Source organism: Centroberyx affinis, unplaced genomic scaffold (genome assembly GCF_046629955.1).
Source record: "Centroberyx affinis isolate AG114_WGS23_722 - 3 ecotype Tasmania unplaced genomic scaffold, CSIRO-AGI_Caff_v1 ptg005393l_1, whole genome shotgun sequence".
Taxonomy (NCBI): domain Eukaryota; kingdom Metazoa; phylum Chordata; class Actinopteri; order Beryciformes; family Berycidae; genus Centroberyx; species Centroberyx affinis.
In genome coordinates this window covers 66,520-76,248 of record NW_027282698.1, presented here as the reverse complement: position 1 = coordinate 76,248, position 9,729 = coordinate 66,520, and the positions used below count along the sequence as shown (strand labels likewise).

The following is a 9,729-nucleotide window of genomic DNA, read 5'->3' as shown; positions in this document are numbered from 1 at the left end:
GTCAGAAAATTCAGAAAGAAGAAATATGAGAACATATTATATATACACTATATTTAACAACTGTTTAATAAACATATTTCCTTTCTCACAAGCTGTGGCATTTTGATAACACTGTTTAATTAACGTAATGCAAACATTTTCAATTTCCCTAAGTAGGCCTATATATTTTTTGTATTTTGTAAAAGTAAGCTCAGTTACTGTTACTGTAGATATGATTTCATCCTTTTGTCAAAATAATCCCCTCACTTTTTCATTACTCTCCACATGATGAGCACAGTGTAAGTGTGTGCTTTCTGCAGATGTATTTCCTGCACTGTACACACGTGGTGCTGGTTTTACTGTCTTATTGAGGGGGGGCAGACCTGGCATCTTTTCTGTTTCTTGCCATCACCTGTATCCACTGGATCCACATTGCCGGTTGACTAGATGCGGGTCTGGATGGCCCAGCTTGAACTCTCTGGACAACAGCTGCAGCTGCTGGGGATCGAGGTGGCCGGGTTCGCCTCTGGATCTTGGGAGTGATGAGCGCCTTGCCAAGCTCCTCCAGGAAAAGCCGACGTCGGTACAATTTTCCCTCATTCCATTGCTGGTTGATTTCAGTCCACAGGATATAGGCATTTTAAGTGGATATATCTACAATGTGGTAGAAAATCACCAAAGGCCAATGGGCAGTCATGCACCGGCAGCTGTATGTCGCTGTGACTTTGTCCAGGTTGTCAACTCCTCCGCTGGTGGAATTATAGTCCAGGATGATTTGTGGCTTCATGTCCTCTCTTGCACTCAGAGATGCATCTTTGTGCATTGTGCTCATTACAAGAACATTCTTGTTTTTCTTTTGGCAGTATGACACAACGGTTGCATTTTCAGAGAACGCAAATTTTGAGGAATGCACCGTTCTGCCCTGCATCTTCCAAAGCTCGCTGGGAAGTTCAGGCTTGTTTTTTCTAAGTGTTCCCACCATGGTCAGCTTTCTCTTCTGTAGTTCAACACCAAGGCAGTAGGATGTGAAGAAGTTGCCACACGTTATGTTATGACCTTGTAGCCCTTCACTCATATCCAGCACCACCTGCATCCCCTGGTTCTCCTCAGGCGCTCCCCTGTATGGCTTCCCAGTGTAAACCTGCATATTCCATGCATAGCTCGATTTGGCATCACAGGCTGCCCATATTTTGATGCCATATTTTGCAGGCTTGTTGGGCATGGACTGTCGGAATGGACAGCGCCCTCTGAAAGGAACAAGACGTTCATCCACTGTAACATGAGGACCAGGATTGTACAGGAGAGGCAGAATGTCCACCCATTTATCCCACACCTCCCTGATAGCAGCTAATTTGTCGCTCTCACGTCGACCAGGTCTGGTATCACGGTTATCAAAGCGAATCACACGGGAAATTATATGGAATGCTTCCAGAGACATTGTTGCCCGAAATATTGGCCTGCCATTCTCTTCATTCCATAGATTGGCAGAGCTTCTCCATTTGACCTTTACACTCCAGCTAATATCAGCAATCCAATATATGCATGCAAGTCAATATGATCCAGTGGCTTCCAGTTCTCACGAAACACACGGCTCCCCTCCAAATTGGTCATGTCCAGTGTAATCTTCTCGATTGGTTGCGGTATGAAGAGCTCAAAAGCTGATTGTATGTCATGGACTCGAGTGACAGCGAATCGCGTAGGCCCTGGAACCATTTTGACTACATTGGAAACTGACAGTAGGCTTTGTTGAGGTGAAGGTAACCATTCTATATTACCATCTTTAGATTTCCATGGCTCCACTCTGCTTGATGGTTGCTGTGTTCCATTGTTTCCATCTGATGGAGGGCAGGCTACGGCAGACTCGTCCTCTGAATCCTCTTCAACATCTGGATCTTCAACTGTACTGTCCTCTGTCTCTGAAGCATCCTCTGTCTCTGAAACTTCTTCTTCTATTTCAGTATCACAGTTGAAAATCTGTGATAGGACTTCTTGGACTGTCAGTCTTTTGGAGCTCATTTTTTAGCATCTATGTCTGACAAAGTCTGTTGCAGCACTGAGAAGAATTATGGGAAAGCTCCTTTTTATCCCCACAGGGCAATCAGAACCACTCATAACAACATTATACATCAAAGACTTGTTTTTATTTGGGGTCTGTGCAACTATCTTTGTACATGAAAGTAAATGACCCGCAACATCATATGTGTATACAAATTCTGTACAGACTTTTCTCAACACATCAGTGTGTCCACACTTTGCATGTAAGTTCATGACCCTAAATGAGGTAAAGTCAAACAATTTCAGGGAGAAAAAGAGAGGGTAAGCAGTATTTCAGACAACTCAAAAGTGGAAACGGGTCAAATTGACCCGCAACATAATAGGAGTGTTAAGTAACGTTAGTTGAATTAGGTAATTTAACCGTGTCGCAGTGCTTCAGTGCACAGAATTGAACAAGCACCGTGGGTCTGTACAGAATCTGTGCTTGTTTTCATTCAAGGCAACTTTCATTTTCTGCCAATATGTTGTTAAGTTTGGGGAAATATTAAAACTTTTAAAAGTTAGGATTAATGTTGGAGGGGGTCACTGAAGTCAGGGTAAGGTAGAATAGACAACTAACTCAGAGTTCAGCCTTGGACGTGTAGTGGAGGTAGGTAAGGAGTGAATTATAGTCAGCTCACTTGACAGAATTTCTCATAACAAGGTGGAAAATCTCTGATGAATACCAGTTTGCTATTTTACTGAAAATCTATTGCCATGTACTGAGTTTTGAAAACATTCGGGTCAAGGAAGTATTCAGAACTTCTGAGATCCGTCAGTCTGGAGCTGGACAGTGTCAAAGGCTGAAGAAAAATCTATCAGCAGCAGCCTTAGATGGGTCTCTGCTCCCTCTTGGTGCCAATAGAATAGATGAAGTAAAGTAACTGCAGCATCTTCCACACAACACTCCCGGCCCTTTATCAGTTTCTCAAAAGTTTTCTTCACTAACAAAGTCAAAGCCACTGGCCTGAAATCATTTCACTCCCTGGAGTTGCTCTTTTTGACAACAGTTGTTGCATGTTTCCAGAGGCTAGCAAAACTTCAAGTAAAACTTCAACTTCAAACTTCTGTCTGTTGGAATAACTGAGCAGCGTCTTCTACACTGATAACTATTTCAGCACCAGCATGTCGTCTTCTTTCAGATCTCATTGATCTTTGAGTTAAAATTGGCTAAAAATTTGTATGATTTAAATTTCTAGTATTCTTTATTGTTGATAGAATCAGTCCGATGTAAATTACACAATCATTAATCAAATCAAATCAAGGTCAAATAAGGTCTATTAAGAAAATAATAGTGTTTTATATTAATATTCATAATTTTTGTAGTTGATCTTGGTGTTTTTGTTTTTAGATTTCATATGTTCATCAGCAATTACAGCTCACAGTTAGTGCACCTTTTATTTAACAGTGCTTTGTGTAGCATTTTAATGCCAATAAATCATTACCACATTCATTTTGAGATGTTAGTATAATTACTCTAAACAAACAAGACGATAGCTGGTAAGTTCAGCAGGCTCTACACTGCATTTTACATTGTGTGCTACCAGGTTGGTTTTAGCGGGAAATCTGCGGGATTGCTTTGTGACACAAAGAGAGATTGCTTTGCAGTACAAAACAGGAAGAGGGCGCTGTTCTTCCAGAGCAAACAGAGCTAAAGCTTTCAGAGTTTCTCACAATGGTGGAAGGAGTGAAAGGCCGATGGAAAAATCACTTCCAGCATGTTGATCCTTGCCTGGGTCCAGACCTTTGAATCCGCCCACTCCACCGAGTTGACTGATTCTCGTCTGGCATCGTGACATGAAACAGCGGTTTCTCGGTTGAAAAATGATCGGTCCAATGAGCACCGGGGGGGACTAACGATTAGCCAATCAGTGCCATGGGCGGGACTAACGCCGTTGTCAAGCTGTTGTCAAGCTGTGTGCCGGAACCAAGGAGGATAACAACAATGGCGACCGCTATAGACAAGATAGACGCCGCTATCGAGGCTGTTCTAAATCAATTAAAAGTACCAATTACTTTGAAATCCGAAATACTTTGTTTTTACTTCGCTCCTTGTTGTCAAAGATGCTCTATACTTTCTGAACCGTCTCTGGTGTTGTCATGGCTACGCATCACTGTCGACTTAAAATGACGTTAGATTCAGGCGGATACGTTGGTCTCTAGTGATTGGTTAGGGAAAATCGAATCCCCCTCCCCCACGGAAATCGGTTAGAGTGGAGGCAATGTCAGACTGAAGATGGAAATGGAGTGTAACGAGTTGACAGTTTTGTCTGACATCAGGCAATGTTGATCCTCTTCAGTAAAGACAAAGAGAAAACAAACATGTGGAGTGACACCAGGGAGGAGGAGGAGGGACAAGTGGTAGCATCTTCTGTGACAGAAAGCAACAGGGTTTATGGGAAATGTGGTCTTAATTTTGAGAAACACAAGCACTAACAATACCATGGTGTGAGATAAAGACTGCCAGTCATCTCAACCATGTTCTCATTTGTTTACAGTAATTATACAATAGTATCACAATTAATCTGACAGCGATATACTGATGTTTAAGGTGGTAATCTGTGAGAGTCTTGCTTTATATTTTAGCAACATCGTTGCTGCTAAGCGCTCATTGCTGTGGTGTTTCTTCACTGCCATTTCCAGAGATCACCTGTCAATCAAACAGTGTGGGCGGTACTGTGAACTGGTTGAATCAGTATTGTGTTATATCCATCGGCAACAGAGAGTAGGAAATAGGAAATTAATTGACATGGAAATGTCACGGATTATTACTTAAATGCTACAAGTTGCACCTTTAGCTGCTGCATCAGTGATCATGAAGAAGCTGGAGGGCCAATGTAAAATGGATTCCACACTGCATTCCTCTTCCGCCTCTCTCTCTCTCTCTCTCTCTCTCTCTCTCTCTCAATCTCTCTCTCACACACTGCCTCTCTCAATTTCAATTCAATTCAATTTGCTTTATTGGCATGGAAGTTTACAAACAATGTTGCCAAAGCATGAAGCATCTCTCTCTCTCTCTCTCTCTCTCTCTCTCTCTCTCTCTCTCTCTCTCTCTCTCTCTCTCTCTCTCTCTCTCTCTCTCTCTCTCTCTCTCTCTCTCTCTCTCTCTCTCTCTCCTCTCTCTCTCTCTCTCTCTCTCTCTCTGCCTCTCTCTCTCTCTCTCTCCCCTCCCTCCTCCCTCCCTCTCTCTCTCTCTCTCTCTCTCTCTCTCCCAGCAGAAAGGTCACACATGGGAGTCTGGTCGCATTCTGCAGTTGAGACAGTTATTTCCTCCTGTCATTCTCGGGGGAGCAGCCGGCTCTAAAGCCCTGTGGGAGTGCTGCGCAGCGCTGGGGGCACGTCAGCGGGGTTTGAGGCTGGCTCCAGCTGCCCCCCAGGGGAACCGCTTGATTAATTGAGCTGGCAGATTTATGACGGGGCTGGCAGCCACTCTGCGTGTGTGTGTGTGTGTGTGTGTGTGTGTGTGTGTGTGTACCTGTGTGTGTCTGTGTCTGGTTGTCTGTGTATGTCTGTGTTCATGCAAGCCTGAGTGTCTGTGTGTGTGTGTGTGCCTGCGTGTGTGTGTGTGTGTTTGTGTGTATACCTATGTGTGTCTGCATCTGGGTGTCTATGTGTGTGTGCATGCATGCGTGTCCGTGTGTGTGTGCGCTCACGTGTATGTGTGTGTGTGTACATGTGTGTGTAAATGTATGTGTGCCATGCGAGTGTGTAAACCTGTGTGTGTGTCTATATGTGTGTTTGTAAAGAGGCTGTCTGTGTGTATCCGCATGTGTCTGCATCTGGGTGTTTGTGTGTATGTGTGCGCCTGTTGTGTGTCCATGTGTGTGTGTGTGTGTGTGTGTGTGTGTGTGTGAATGCTGCATGTATATGAGTGTGTTTCTTACATGTGCTTGCCTGCATTTGTGTGTCTATCTTTGTCAGTTTCTGTGTGTGTGTACGTGTCTCTGTATGTGTGTGTGTGTGTGTGTGTGTCAGAATGTGTGTGTGTGTGTGTGTGTGTGTGTGTGGAAAGAGGCTCTCTCTCCCTCTCCATAATTACAGCTTCCAGGCCTCGGAGCGGCATGGGGTAACCTGGATGTCAGACCCTCAGCATTCCCACCGGGGTGAGTCTGGGGTCTGCTGTCCAGTCAAAACTCACCACCGCCGCCCCCGGGATTGATGTGCAGTAAGTTGGATAGGCTGCAGCCAAAACATCATCAGGACCTCTCTTTGACTTCACATTCTTTACCCAGCAGACAGTGGGTGGGTTCTTTTCAAATGAACTTGAATTAAGAGCCTGGTATTGCGTTAAGGTGGTAATGTGAGGCACCACGCTGAACTGAGATCTCTCCCTTGTTGAGCAGTGCATATCTGTGTGATCTGAAAAAAAAAGTTATATTTGACTTCTGGGTTATTTTTGTACAATTTTTTACATGTTTAATGTGGTTAAATATGAACTTGCAAATCCCTTATTGATTTGTTGTATGTATGTACTAGGGTTCGACTGATGTGGACTTTCGAAGGCCAGTACTAATATTTTTGTGTTGAAGATGCTGATAGCCGATATTTTCTCCCAGTGTTCAATATCTTTACATTTGACGATTTTTATGCCTAAAAAAGTATTCAGTGTTTCTCTTGGAATTTAATTCCTGGCGGTGTGTAAAAATCTCTGAAACAGCACTTAGACCATCATGAGACACTAAAACTCTCCATTGAAACCCAGATCTATGAAAACTAATCTTTTTTAAAGTTTTTTGCAGGGTTTGCAGCTCTTTAATGCAGGTTGACCCACCTGTTCAATGGTAGGGAACCTCTGGGATACATTACTGCCTTTACATGAATAATTAATTTGCAAAACACACTATTGAACAATTAAGTGAATATATAAAATATTTAATACAATATTTAATAAAAGTCCAATATCAGCCTGATATCGGTCTAACCCTAGTATATAATGGACTGACTTTACCTGATGGAGAACCCTGTTTGACTTCATGTTTTTGTCACAATAACTAGTAAAAAGGAAGCTTCCTGGAATCTCTGACACTGACTTTGAAATATTCTCTCACAGTCTGGGAAGGCCAGGAAAAGCGCAACTGTGTACAAATTTGTAGTTAGATGAACTGGATGAATTATTTGAATGTCAATTTAGCATAACTTTCTGTTGTTGACAAATTAACTGCCATATTCATCAAACTCTGAGTAACTCTGAGTAACCCGTTAAATGGATACACATGCACACACACACACACACACACACACACACACACACACACAGTAAGTGGGGCCAGAGTCTCTGACTGTTCCCTCCTTCCCGCAGCTCCTGATATATGGAGGCCATTAATTTCTTTGTCTGAGGAGGCTAAAGAGCAGACACACTGCGCCAAAATATCCATCTTAACAAGTCATTTAGTCTCGTATTGAGTCTTAAAAGCTTGTTTTCTTTAAAACAAGGGGAAAAAATCTATCAGTGGGATGAGACGGGTCCACTTGCCTCCAGTGCAGTTTCACCTGTTTCAAGGATTTCCGTGAAACAAGTGATAATATCTTGAAATAAGGCAGATGAGTCCATTAGTGTTAAGATAATGTCACTTCCCAGAATATTCTTGAAACCAAGGGGATTATGTCTTGTTTTATGAAAAATAAGATTTGAAGGCTCAGTACAGCACAAAATAACTTTTTTATTAACTATATTTCTCAGTGCATTGTAGCAGGCTGAAACCAAACACTGAAAACAGTCTAGTGTTTTGTCGATCTGTCTTTAAACTAGTCAAAAAATGTCAGTGGGGTGATTCAACTTGCCCCAAGCGTTCAACGGCTCATCTCAAAAGCGATTTTATCTTGACACAGATGGAGTGATCTGCCATAATTTACGATTTTGTCAGTTATTTAAAAAAAAATCTAGAAACAAATGGAAAGAAATTGTGATTATCTCACACAAATGGCGGAGGGTTTTCAAAAAAAATGTCAATTCAAGATGATACTAAACCTTAGTTGTTAAGAGAAAGATTTTTTTTTTATTATTTTTTATTTTCTTTTATTATTATTATGTTTTCAGTGGAACAACCTGCAGCCAAAGCTCTCATGCGGCAGCTAGGCTGGAAAGAGGAGGTTGGGGCAGGGTGGGGTGGGGTAGAGGGGGCTGAGCACGCACACACACACACACACACACACACACACACACACACACACACACGCACACACAGCCCCTGGAGAAATTCCTCAGATTTTTGTTGGGATTTTGAGAGTGATAACTACTACTAGAGAAGCACAGTGGAATAGCATGGTGTACAACAAGAATGCCGAACCCCCCCTGCTCAAGTGTTAACAGAATTGCGACACCTGAGATTTAGGATCCAGGGTCTTATGGTCTTGTATAACATGTATGTTGTCTCGGCTACGCCTGCTGTGCTGTGAACTACAAATTCACAACTGGAAAGGAACTGAAGGCTTCACGCCAAAACACTTATATCCATTTTGGGAAAGTTTGCTACCTGAAATTCATCAGTCTCTCCATCCTCAGTAACAGCTATTTTGTAAGCAAAGGTCTTAAGATGACTCACAACTTTAATAAAAACCTGCAATGTGCTTTACTTTAATGCCAGCTATCATTTGTAAGAGTAGGCGAGTGATTTAGTGTAAAAATGAAACTTTTACTCCATCTCAGCAGCAGTAAGTAAGTAATATAAGCCTCTGGAATAAGACTACAACACCACACTCTGTGCAAATTCCAGATCATAAATTTAACTATAGTAAAACATTTCATTTCCTGTCCCTCTTCTGTGGACCGGAGCTCGGAGGCAGCCGCACTCCTAATCTCTTCAAATCTATCTGAGCAAATTGAAGTTATCTTTCACTTGGAGTTGGCTGCTAGCCTGTCAGGAGGGAAAACTTATCCCCAACCTTGTACCCGTTCCCTCGGGCAGTGTGTCCCAAACTGGGGGCTGGGGACCCAAAATGGGTCGCAGATGGGATTGTTGTAGGTCCTCGTGTGACAACAGAACTATGATTTCATGAGCCTGGCTCTCAAGACTAAAATGACTCAGTTTGGGTTAGACCGTTTATCGGTTTGCCAATATTGGTCTTATATTAAATATCAGATATTGGCCACCCAATGTTGTTCACCTCTGAATGAGGTTTCTCCCTGACCACAGCTACAAAAAACACTCTGTAAAACCTGCTGTGAAAGTGTATTTTCTTTGCACATTTTATTCATTCATTTTATTGTTCAATAATGTTTTTGGTTAATCAATTCTTAATTTAAAGGCCTTATGTATCCCAGAGTTTCCCTACCATTAAATAGGTGTGGTGGGTCTCCCTGCTTTAAGGAGCTGCTAGCACTAAAATAATTTCATTAGTCTGGGTTTCAATGGAGAGTTTTAGTGTCCCATGATGCTCTAAATGCTGTTTCAGAGCTTTTCCACCCTAAGAAGAAAATAATTCTGGGGAAACACTGAAGCCTTGTATTTTTTTTGGCCAAATTTGGGGGCGTCCTGTGGCTCAGTGGTCTATAAGGTGTGTACCATGTAAACGTGACGTTCTTGGTTTGAATCCGGCCAGAACTTTTGTCACATGTCATCCTCTCTCTCTCCAGTCTTTTCTGTCCCTCTCAACTTTTATCTATCTAAAAACGACCAAAAAATAATCTTAAAAAAAAAAAAAGGAAAAAGGTTAAATTTAAAGACATTGATTGGCAACTTCAGTCTAAAAATATCCATATTAGCCTTCAACACTCCA

At 42.2% G+C, this 9,729-nt stretch overlaps 1 pseudogene; it reads right to left on the bottom strand.

Annotated features, from left to right (window-relative positions):
• Positions 1–343: 343 nt before the first annotated feature.
• LOC139667264 (piggyBac transposable element-derived protein 4-like) lies at positions 344–1,692 on the bottom strand (annotated as a pseudogene).
• Positions 1,693–9,729: the final 8,037 nt, after the last annotated feature.